At 51.2% G+C, this 12,500-nt stretch overlaps 1 protein-coding gene across 1 annotated transcript in view; it reads right to left on the reverse strand.

Moving 5' to 3' along the window:
• LOC113828129 (homer protein homolog 2) overlaps window positions 1–12,500 on the reverse strand; it is a 155,123-nt gene that overhangs the window by 126,278 nt on the left and 16,345 nt on the right. The window lies entirely within an intron of this gene.

Raw genomic sequence — 12,500 nt, forward strand, 5'->3', positions numbered from 1 at the left:
CCTGCTCCCTCCCTCGCTCGCTCGCTCGCCTGCTCCCTCCCTCGCTCGCTCGCCTGCTCCCTCCCTCGCTCGCTCGCCTGCTCCCTCCCTCGCTCGCTCGCTTGCTCCCTCCCTCCCTCGCTCGCCTGCTCCCTCCCTCGCTCGCTCGCCTGCTCCCTCCCTCGCTCGCTCGCCTGCTCCCTCCCTCGCTCGCTCGCCTGCTCCCTCCCTCGCTCGCTCGCCTGCTCCCTCCCTCGCTCGCTCGCCTGCTCCCTCCCTCGCTCGCTCGCCTGCTCCCTCCCTCGCTCGCTCGCCTGCTCCCTCCCTCGCTCGCTCGCCTGCTCCCTCCCTCGCTCGCTCGCCTGCTCCCTCCCTCGCTCGCTCGCCTGCTCCCTCCCTCGCTCGCTCGCCTGCTCCCTCCCTCGCTCGCTCGCCTGCTCCCTCCCTCGCTCGCCAGCTCCCTCGTTCGCCTGCTCCCTCGCTCGCCTGCTCCCTCGCTCGCTTGCTCCCTCGCCTGCTCCCTCGCTCGCTTGCTCTATCGCCTGCTCGCTTGCTCGCTTGCTCGCTTGCTCGCTTGCTCGCTTGCTTGCTTGTTCGCTCGCTCGCTGGTCCAGCCCCGGGAACCTCCTCGCCTTCAAGGGTCTTCTCATGCCGGCCTTGCGTTCTCTCCCTTTCCCCAACTCTCGCCTCCCCCTCTCTCCCTCGCACCCTCATCCCCCCCCTCCCTCTCTCTATATATATATCGCTCCCTCTAATTATCTCTCTATCTCTCGCTCCCTCTAACTCTCTCTCTCTCTCTATCTCTCGCTCCCTCTAACTCTCTCTCTCTCTATCTCTCGCTCCCTCTAACTCTCTCTCTATCTCTCTCTCCCTCTAACTCTCTCTCTATCTCTCGCTCCCTCTAACTCTCTCTCTCTCTCTCGCTCCCTCTAACTCTCTCTCTATCTCTCGCTCCCTCTAACTCTCTCTCTCTATCTCTCGCTCCCTCTAACTCTCTCTCTCTATCTCTCGCTCCCTCTAACTCTCTCTCTCTATCTCTCGCTCCCTCTAACTCTATATCTCTCGCTCCCTCTAACTCTCTCTCTATCTCTCGCTCCCTCTAACTCTATATCTCTCGCTCCCTCTAACTCTCTCTCTATCTCTCGCTCCCTCTAACTCTCTCTCTCTATCTCTCGCTCCCTCTAACACTCTCTCTATCTCTCGCTCCCTCTAACTCTCTCTCTATCTCTCGCTCCCTCTAACTCTCTCTCTCTATCTCTCGCTCCCTCTAACTCTCTCTCTATCTCTCGCTCCCTCTAACTCTCTCTCACTCTCTATCTCTCGTCCCTCTATCTCTCTCTCTATCTCTCGCTCCCTCTAACTCTCTCTCTATCTCTCTCCCTCTAACTCTCTCTCTATCTCTCGCTCCCTCTAACTCTCTCTCTCCCTCTAACTCTCTCTCTCTATCTCTCGCTCCCTCTAACTCTATATCTCTCGCTCCCTCTAACTCTCTCTCTCTATCTCTCGCTCCCTCTAACTCTATATCTCTCGCTCCCTCTAACTCTCTCTCTATCTCTCGCTCCCTCTAACTCTCTCTCTCTATATCTCGCTCCCTCTAACACTCTCTCTATCTCTCGCTCCCTCTAACTCTCTCTCTATCTCTCGCTCCCTCTAACTCTCTCTCTCTATCTCTCGCTCCCTCTAACTCTCTCTCTCTATCTCTCGCTCCCTCTAACTCTCTATCTCTCGCTCCCTCTAACTCTCTCTCTATCTCTCGCTCCCTCTAACACCCTCTCTATCTCTCGCTCCCTCTAACTCTCTCTCTATCTCTCGCTCCCTCTAACTCTCTCTCTCTCTCTATCTCTCGCTCCCTCTAACCCTCTCTCTATCTCTCGCTCCCTCCAACTCTCTCTCTATCTCTCGCTCCCTCTAACTCTCTCTCTATCTCTCGCTCCCTCTAACTCTCTCTCTATCTCTCGCTCCCTCTAACTCTCTCTCTCTCTATCTCTCGCTCCCTCTAACTCTCTCTCTCTATCTCTCGCTCCCTCTAACACTCTCTCTATCTCTCGCTCCCTCCAACTCTCTCTCTATCTCTCGCTCCCTCTAACTCTCTCTCTATCTCTCGCTCCCTCTAACTCTCTCCCTATTTCTCGCTCCCTCTTACTTTATCTCTATCTCTCGCTCCCTCTAACTCTATCTCTATCTCTCGCTCCCTCTAACTCTCTATCTCTCGCTCCCTCTTACTCTCTCTCTATTTCTCGCTCCCTCTAACTCTCTCTCTATCTCTCGCTCCCTCTAACTCTCTCTCTATTTCTCGCTCCTTCTAACTCTCTCTCTCTCTATCTCTCGCTCCCACTAACTCTATATCTCTCGCTCCCTCTAACTCTCTCTCTATTTCTCGCTCCTTCTAACTCTCTCTCTATCTCTCTCTCCCTCTAACTCTATCTCTCTCTCCCTCTAACTCTATCTCTCTCTCCCTCTAACTCTATCTCTCTCTCCCTCTAACTCTATCTCTCTCTCCCTCTAACTCTCTCTCTCTCTCTATCTCTCGCTCCCTCTAACTCTCTCTCTCTATCTCTCGCTCCCTCTAACTCTCTCTCTATCTCTCGCTCCCTCTAACTCTCTCTCTATCTCTCGCTCCCTCTAACTCTCTCTCTATCTCTCGCTCCCTCTAACTCTCTCTCTCTCTATCTCTCGCTCCCTCTAACTCTCTCTATCTCTCGCTCCTTCTAACTCTCTCTCTATCTCTCGCTCCCTCTAACTCTCTCTCTCTCTCTCTATCTCTCGCTCCCTCTAACTCTCTCTCTATCTCTCGCTCCCTCTAACTCTCTCTCTCTCTCTATCTCTCGCTCCCTCTAACTCACTCTCTATCTCTCGCTCCCTCTAACTCTCTCTCTATCTCTCGCTCCTTCTAACTCTCTCTCTATCTCTCGCTCCCTCTAACTCTCTCTCTCTCTCTATCTCTCGCTCCCTCTAACTCTCTCTCTATCTCTCGCTCCCTCTAACTCTCTCTCTCTCTCTATCTCTCGCTCCCTCTAACTCTCTCTCTATCTCTCGCTCCCTCTAACTCTCTCTCTCTATCTCTCGCTCCTTCCAACTCTCTCTCTATCTCTCGCTCCCTCTAACTCTCTCTCTATCTCTCGCTCCCTCTAACTCTCTCTCTATCTCTCGCTCCCTCTAACTCTCTATCTCTCGCTCCTTCTAACTCTCTCTCTATCTCTCGCTCCTTCCAACTCTCTCTCTATCTCTCGCTCCCTCTTACTCTCTCTCTATCTCTCGCTCCCTCTAACTCTCTCTCTATCTCTCGCTCCCTCTAACTCTCTCTCTATCTCTCGCTCCCTCTCTCTCTCTATCTCTCGCTCCCTCTGACTCACTCTCTCTCTCTATCTCTCGCTCCCTCTAACTCTCTCTCTATCTCTCGCTCCCTCTAACTCTCTCTCTATTTCTCGCTCCTTCTAACTCTCTCTCTCTCTATCTCTCGCTCCCACTAACTCTATATCTCTCGCTCCCTCTAACTCTCTCTCTATTTCTCGCTCCTTCTAACTCTCTCTCTATCTCTCGCTCCCTCTAACTCTCTCTCTATCTCTCTCTCCCTCTAACTCTCTATCTCTCGCTCCCTCTAACTCTCTCTCTCTATCTCTCGCTCCCTCTAACTCTCTCTATCTCTCGCTCCCTCTAACTCTCTCTCTATCTCTCGCTCCCTCTAACTCTCTCTCTATCTCTCGCTCCCTCTAACTCTCTCTCTATCTCTCGCTCCCTCTAACTCTCTCTCTCTCTATCTCTCGCTCCCTCTAACTCTCTCTATCTCTCGCTCCTTCTAACTCTCTCTCTATCTCTCGCTCCCTCTAACTCTCTCTCTCTCTCTCTATCTCTCGCTCCCTCTAACTCTCTCTATCTCTCGCTCCCTCTAACTCTCTCTCTATCTCTCGCTCCCTCTAACTCTCTCTCTATCTCTCGCTCCCTCTAACTCTCTCTCTATCTCTCGCTCCCTCTAACTCTCTCTCTCTCTATCTCTCGCTCCCTCTAACTCTCTCTATCTCTCGCTCCTTCTAACTCTCTCTCTATCTCTCGCTCCTTCTAACTCTCTCTATCTCTCGCTCCCTCTAACTCTCTCTTTATCTCTCGCTCCCTCTAACTCTCTCTCTCTATCTCTCGCTCCCTCTAACTCTCTCTCTATCTCTCGCTCCCTCTAACTCTCTCTCTCTATCTCTCCCTCCCTCTAATTCTCTCTATATATCTCTCTCTCCCTCAAACTCTCTCTCTCTATTTTTATATAAATATATCTCGCACCCTCATTCTCTCTCTCTATATATCTCTCGCTCCCTCTAACTCTCTCTATTTCTCGCTCCCTCTAACTCTCTCTCTATCTCTCGCTCCCTCTAACCCTCTCTCTCTATCTCTCGCTCCCTCTAACTCTCTCTCTATCTCTCGCTCCCTCTCTCTATCTCTCGCTCCCTCTAACTCTCTCTCTATTTCTCGCTCCCTCTAACTCTCTCTCTATCTCTCGCTCCCTCTAACTCTCTCTCTCTATCTCTCGCTCCCTCTAACTCTCTCTCTATCTCTCGCTCCCTCTAACTCTCTCTCTATCTCTCGCTCCCTCTAACTCTCTCTCTCTATCTCTCGCTCCCTCTAACTCTCTCTCTATCTCTCGCTCCCTCTAACTCTCTCTCTCTATCTCTCGCTCCCTCTAACTCTATATCTCTCGCTCCCTCTAACTCTCTCTCTATCTCTCGCTCCCTCTAACACCCTCTCTATCTCTCGCTCCCTCTAACTCTCTCTCTATCTCTCGCTCCCTCTAACTCTCTCTCTCTCTCTATCTCTCGCTCCCTCTAACCCTCTCTCTATCTCTCGCTCCTTCCAACTCTCTCTCTATCTCTCGCTCCTTCTAACTCTCTCTCTATCTCTCGCTCCCTCTAACTCTCTCTCTCTATCTCTCGCTCCCTCTAACTCTCTCTCTATCTCTCGCTCCTTCTAACTCTCTCTCTCTATCTCTCGCTCCTTCCAACTCTCTCTCTATCTCTCGCTCCCTCTTACTCTCTCTCTATCTCTCGCTCCCTCTAACTCTCTCTCTATTTCTCGCTCCCTCTAACTCTCTCTCTATCTATCTCTCGCTCCCTCTAACTCTCTCTCTATCTATCTCTCGCTCCCTCTAACTCTCTATCTCTCGCTCCCTCCAACTCTCTCTCTATCTATCTCTCGCTCCCTCTAACTCTCTCTCTCTCTCTCTCGCTCCCTCTAACACTCTCTCTATCTCTCGCTCCCTCTAACTCTCTCTCTATCTATCTCTCGCTCCCTCTAACTCTCTCTCTATCTCTCGCTCCCTCTAACCCTCTCTCTATCTCTCGCTCCCTCTAACTCTCTCTCTATCTATCTCTCGCTCCCTCTAACTCTCTCTCTATCTATCTCTCGCTCCCTCTAACACTCTCTCTATCTCTCGCTCCCTCCAACTCTCTCTCTATCTATCTCTCGCTCCCTCTAACTCTCTCTCTCTCTCTCTCCCTCCCTCTAACACTCTCTCTATCTCTCGCTCCCTCTAACTCTCTCTCTATCTATCTCTCGCTCCCTCTAACTCTCTCTCTATCTCTCGCTCCCTCTAACCCTCTCTCTATCTCTCGCTCCCTCTAACTCTCTCTCTATCTATCTCTCGCTCCCTCTAACTCTCTCTCTATCTCTCGCTCCCTCTAACACTCTCTCTATCTCTCGTTCCCTCCAACTCTGTCTATCTCTCGCTCCCTCTAACTCTCTATCTCTCGCTCCCTCTAACTCTCTATCTCTCGCTCCCTCTAACTCTCTCTCTATCTCTCGCTCCCTCTAACTCTCTCTCTATCTCTCGCTCCCTCTAACTCTCTCTCTATCTCTCGCTCCCTCTAACTCTCTATCTCTCGCTCCCTCTAACTCTCTCTTTATCTCTCGCTCCCTCTAACTCTCTCTCTCTATCTCTCGCTCCCTCTAACTCTCTCTCTATCTCTCGCTCCCTCTAACTCTCTCTCTCTATCTCTCCCTCCCTCTAATTCTCTCTATATATCTCTCTCTCCCTCAAACTCTCTCTCTCTATTTTTATATAAATATATCTCGCACCCTCATTCTCTCTATATATATATATCTCGCTCCCTCTAACTCTCTATCTCTCCCTCCCTCTAATTCTCTCTATATATCTCTCACTCCCTCAAACTCTCTCTTTATCTTTATATAAATATCTCTCGCTCTCTACCTCTTTCTCGCTCCCTCTATCTCTCTTGCTCCCTTTTTCCCTCCCCCCCCTCTCTCTCTCTTTCCCTCCCTCCCCCTTTCTCTTCCTCCCTCTCTCTCTCTATCTTCTACCACCTCTCTCTCCCTCCCCAACCTCTCTCTCTCCCCCCTCTCTTCCTCCCGCCTATCTCTCTTTCCTTCCCGCCTCTCTATCTCCCTTCCCCTCTTATCATTTTATCCCTCCCTCCTCCTCTATCTCTCTCTCTCTCACCCTTTGTCCCCTTTCTCCACACCCACACCTCCTCTCCCTCTTTGTTCCGATCTCCCTTCCTCTCCCCCCCTCTTGACCCCCCCCCTTCCGCCCGCCTCATCACCCTCCTCTTCTCCTTCCGTGCGATGTTTGCTCTTCCCTCCCTCCCCCTTCCCCCATCTGCCCCGCCCCCTCCCTCCGCCCTTTCACTGTGTCGTTATCACAAACACCTCCTCCTCCTCCTCCTCCTTCCCTGTTTGTCTTCTTATTTTTTTCTTCTTTTCCTCTTCCTCATAAACGCTGGATTAATCACTTGTTTCCTTTTTTCTCTTTTCTTTCTCCCTCTTTTTAAGTTTGGGGCATTCCAACGACCCACAGTCTTGGCAGATGGAGTGGAAGGAGATAGAGGGAGGGCGAGATAAGGGGAAAATGGCGAGGGAAAGGAAGAGTTAGAAAAACAGATTGGTACAGGGAAGAGGAAGAGAAGGAATAGGTGGGGGTAGGAGGGAGGAAGGAGAGGAGAAGAGGGAGAGCTTGAGGCACATGAAGTAGGAAGAGGAAGGGGATACATGGAAGGAGGAGAAGAGGGAGAGACGGAAGATGAAGTGATAAAGAGGACGAGATAAATGCCATCTTCGGGAGGCGAAGGGGGAAACGCAGCGGAAAATTCGAGAAATACGAAAGTTCGACTGCCGGCCGGCCAGGCTGCGGGGAAGAGCGCGCTCACCTCCACCCGAAGAGGAGACACACGAATGAGGACGCGAGGAGGGCGAGGAGGAGGCGGGCACGCTGGGGCGGCGGAGAAAGGAGCCGAGGCGAACGAGGGGAAAAAGGAAGGCTAAGCTGGCAGGGGCGAGGGGCGAAGGGGAGGAGAGGCACAGAGAGAAGAAAGGGTAATTACGCAACTGCTAAAGAAGAGTTAACAAGAGCGTCTGAGAGTATGTGATATTAGCGCTTGGCGAGGGGGAGGGGGAGGGGGAGAGGGGAGGCATGAAAGGAGGGGAAATAGGGAGGGTGATCGAAGGAAGGGAGGGGGGGAATGCGGGAGGAAAGGAAGAAGGGGAAGGGAGGGAAGAGAGAAAGGTTGAGGGAAGTAAGGGAGGAAGGGAGGAGACGGAAGAATGGATTGGAGGGAGAAATCAAGAGATAGGTGTGGGTGGGGGAGGGTAAGACAGGGAGAAGGAAGGGAGGGAGGGTAAAACAGGGATAGGGAAGGATGGGCAAGGAAGGGAATGGCAGAGGAGACACGGCGTGAAAAGAAATAAGTGAGGGAGTGTGAGGAGGAAGAAAGGAGAGGGCAAAGAGAAATAGGACGAATGAAGAGAGGGAGAGAATAATATTCAAGACAGATGAAGGGACGGAAAGAGGAAAGGAGTGATGGGTGGAAGGGAGGAGGCGAGAGAAGCAGGAGAAGGAAGTGAAGAGAGCAGAGCGAATGAAGCCGGCCAGCAGCGCTCCCGCTGAGGTGGAAAGTCCTCAAACTTGGGTAACTAGGTAAGAGAAACTTGTGACAACTGATTTTTTTTCGCTTCTACAACAAGACAGCAAATCAGTTTTACTCCCCGGGGGTCAGCTCAGCCCACAGAAATACAGCACAAATAAATCCACAACAGGATACAAAATAAAACGACAACAGATGCACTACATCCTACACTCTTGCTCCCTCCCCCTCTAACTTTCCTATTTACTGCAACGTCAACAAAGCATTCGTCTCCCTTCTTAAGGAGGCTTACCCAGTACCTTAGGCCTAAATATATCCTCTCTCGCATACCTGCATAGTACCATAGGCCTTCATATAACCTTTCGCATACCTGCATAGTACCATAGGCCTTCATGTAACCTTTCGCATACCTACATAATAGCAAAGGCCTACATATCTCCGCGCACCTGCATTTCTGCTAACTGCCTACCTTCCCCAACGCCGTCACAAAACGTGTGCATGAAATAAAACAAACAAATAAAACTCAAAAACATCCTGTTGCATGCAATGCATAATGCAATTGTAAATGACTGCAGTGTCAGCGACAATGCCAACCTAGCATTTAATTTTTGCGGGATTTTCCCCGCGCCGAGTGCCGTACATGCGAATCTGCATTATCATGAGCGTCATTCTTTTCGCCATTACGCTGCCTCGCGGCGTGGCTAAATCATTCACGATGTGGAAAGCGTTCAAAATTGCCTTTGCAGGAATTGATCGATGTGGAATACGTAAGTATCTAAATATACGAATCGCTATAGCTGGTTCCACAGGGCCAATATCTATCCAAAAGCTGGCGTTCTGCAACCCTAACTGAACCGGACCTGTTTCGCTACAGCCCTGGCGGCCGATAAATCTGAGCCCGATTCCACGCTCCTTCTACGAGTCCTTCGCCCGAACCGGCGTCCGAGGCGGCTGCCCGAGCACCGACCGTAAAGGCCGTTTCCGCGCGGTCCGCGGTCCGCGCAGGCCAGAGCAAGAGCGAACAACCAAACGCGGCGCCGCAGCCGCCCGTCAAGCCCGAGCAGCACCTAATTAAACGCGTCGCCCGCATGCCACACGCACTCCGCCGCATGACAATCATGCCAACTGGAGCTCAAACATGACATGCTGGCTTGGCATTGCGCACGCCGCTTCCCAGATGCGCGCTGTCAATTGGCTCTTCCAGCACCACCTGCGCCAGCTGTCTCGCCGATCGCATACCAGCACCGCCGATTTACCGCCATGTAGGCCTATGGCTGATGAGCCACAGCCATCGCTGAGCCTCGCTCCCGGGATGACGCCGCCCGAAGTCTGTCCTCAGCCAGGCCTGCGTCCGGCCGGTCCCTCCCTCCGTACGGGCGTGGCAATCGGCCTCGCACGCCCCACTCGCTCGCACACACGATCACGGCTGATCAAACTTGCTAGCCTCCGGCGCTCAGTCGGCTCGTTAATGAGCTGTTAACCTGAGAATATAACTCGATAGGCCTACGCATAATCTAGATCTATGAGCACCTCACATCCGCCAAAGCACTCGAGGAAAAGGACAATAAAATGAGAGAGAGAGCCAGAGCGAGAGCGAGAGAAAAGCAGAAACAGTTGATCGAGCGGAATGCAACGTCGAAAGGGCAGCAGGGCGTCTTGGGTCAAAGTGACCTCCGGATGGACAAGTTTGCGGGTGATTTGGGGGCGAAGGAGGTAAACGAGAAACGAGTTTAAGGAAATATGGATGATTTATATATAAAACTTAAAAAAAAACCGTCCACACACACACATATACAATCACAGAGAACGAACACGCCCACAGGCACCCACGTTGTGATCCAAATAAGCCCATGAAAATCATTTCTAAAAAATCATTATTATTGTTACCATTACCGTCATTATAAACAACAATAGTAGTAGTATTAGTAGTAATAGTAATAAATAATAATAATAATAATAATAATAATAATAATAATAATAATAACAAAAATATCAGGCTAATAATAATAAAAGGAACCGGCGAGTCCCGCAGCCGTTGTTCTTGTTGTTCTCACGGCCGAAGGAGCATCTTCGCAACAACAAGAGCACTAAAAGCCACGGCCGCGACGCCTTTTCCAGGGGACACACGACCCCCCCCCCCCCCCAAGCGATCCCCCCAACGCCGAAACGGAAATGCATTTGCGCGGCGCGGCCATGGGGGCGGGGGCGGGGGCGATAAAAGGCATGCAAATGAAGGCACGCCCCTCCCCCCCATTATGCGCCTCCGAGACCTGGCGTGGGGCTATCAGACGCCCGCTGGCTATCTACTCTCTACTAGCTTTCTAGAAGAAGTAAGATTAATAGCAGTAATAGTAGTAGTACATGGTAATAGTAGTAGTAGTAGTGGTATCACATAGTTGTATTAGCATTAGTTAGTGACAGCAGCAGTCGTAATAGTCATAACAGTAGTCGAAGTTGCAGTAGTAGCAGTAGCAGTCGTAGAAATAGCAGCAGTAGTACTAGTAGTAACATTAGTAGTAGTAGTAGTAACAGTAGTAGCTATAGTAGTAGCAGCAGCAGCAGCGGCACCAATAGTAGTAATATCAGTAGTAGCAATATTACTAGTAGTAGCAGTAGTAGTAGTAGCAGTCGTAGAAGTAGTAGCAGTGGTAATAGTAATAGTAATAGTAATAGTAGTAGCAGTAGTAGCCATAGCAGTAGTAGTAACATCATTATTAGTAGTAGAAATAGTAACAGTAGTAGCAATAGGAGTAGCAGCAGGCGGCACCAGTAGTAGTAGTATCAGTAGTAGTAGCACCAGTGGTAGTGGCAGTACTACTGGTATAGTATTGTGGTAGTAGTGGTGGTGGTGGTACTAGTAGTAGTGATGGTGATAGTGGTGGTGGTACAACATCAGCAGCAGCAGTAGCAGTAGTAGTACTAGTACTAGTAATAATATAAGTAGTAGTAGCAGCAGCAGCAGTATTAATATAAGCAGTGGCAGCAGCAGCAGCGGCAGACGTCGCAGCATCGCGAGCAGATGGCCCATCCCCGCGGGTCTCCTCCCTCGCCCCCCCTTCCCATCCTCAAAAGCCATTAACAAATTTTTCATTAACCTGTTATGTGACCATCGTCTGGCACTGGCGTGACGAGGTGGCGTAGTGCCAAGACACACACACACACACACACACACACACACACACACACACACACACACTCACACTCACACCACACACACTCACACCACACACACACACTCACAACACACACACACACTCACAACACACACACACACACACACACACACACACACGCGCGCGCGCGCGCACGCCCCGATTAGATACTTGGTCGACACTTGTGGACACTCGCGCCTCGCAAGATGGTCTTCGCGGACCAGTTTTTTTTCCCTTTCTTTCTTTCTCTCAAAGAGCTTCGCCCGCTTCAGCATGGGCGGCCGGCGCGGGTGGAAATGGGAGGGCTGGGGGATGGGGAGAGAGAGATAAGGGAAGTGGGGGGGGGGGGGGTGAAAATAGGAGGCGGGAAAGGGGAGTGGCGAGTGGGAAGGGGAGAAAGGGAAGGGGAGTGGCGAGTGGGAAGGGGAGAAAGGGAAGGGGAGTGGCGAGTGGGAAGGGGAGAAAGGGAAGAGGGAATGGGAGAAAGGGAAGGGGAGTGGCGAGTGGGAAGGGGAGAAAGGGAAGGGGAGTGGCGAGTGGGAAGGGGAGAAAGGGAAGAGGGAATGGGAGAAAGGGAAGGGGAGTGGGAAGAGGGAATGGGAGAAAGGGAGGTGGGTGGGAAGAGGGAATGGGAGAAAGGGAAGGGGAGTGGGAAGAGGGAATGGGAGAAATGGAAGGGGAGTGGGAAGAGGGAATGGGAGAAAGGGAAGGGGAGTGGGAAGAGGGAATGGGAGAAAGGGAAGGGGAGTGGGAAGAGGGAATGGGAGAAAGGGAAGGGGAGTGGGAAGAGGGAATGGGAGAAACGGAAGAGGAGTGGGAAGAGGGAATGGGAGTGGGAAGAGGGAATGGGAGAAAGGGAAGGGGAGTGGGAAGAGGGAATGGGAGCATATATATATAATATATATAATATATATATATATATATATATATATATATACATATATATATATATATATATATATATATATATATATATATATATATATATATATATATATATAAACACACACACACACATAAACGGAATTGCTAATTATGAGAGACAAGAGCCCAGGGCGGCGGGCAGCCATCTAACCTTCTCCCTTTCTCCCTTCCCTTTAAGGCAACTTCGGCGAGCTCCCCCGGCCTACCGGACCGCCTCTCAGGCTCGGCCGGGAGCGAAGGGCAGCGCCCGCTGGAGCACGGACGGCGCTCGTAGCGACACTGGCGCCGGTTGGGATGAGATGAACAGTAGTCTTAGTAGCAATAGAAAGCTAGAACTATGAGTAGTATCATTCATGGCACGAAAGGTGGGCGTGGCGGCGGTGAGAGGAATAACAGAGTAGCATCACTGATAGTCGCGCAATATTCCGGTCGAGGCAAGTTCCGGCCAAGCGCCCGCGACCCAGTGCTTCCCGTTTCGGCCAACCGACCCAGTTCTGGATGCCCGATTTTCGGCAACCATTCCCTGCTTTGCCTAATTCTGGCTTTGGGTCCTCCAGCTCAAGGAATAATAAAAAGTAAAAAATGC

The sequence above is a fragment of the Penaeus vannamei genome, chromosome 41 (assembly GCF_042767895.1).
Source record: "Penaeus vannamei isolate JL-2024 chromosome 41, ASM4276789v1, whole genome shotgun sequence".
NCBI classification, from domain to species: Eukaryota; Metazoa; Arthropoda; class Malacostraca; order Decapoda; family Penaeidae; genus Penaeus; species Penaeus vannamei.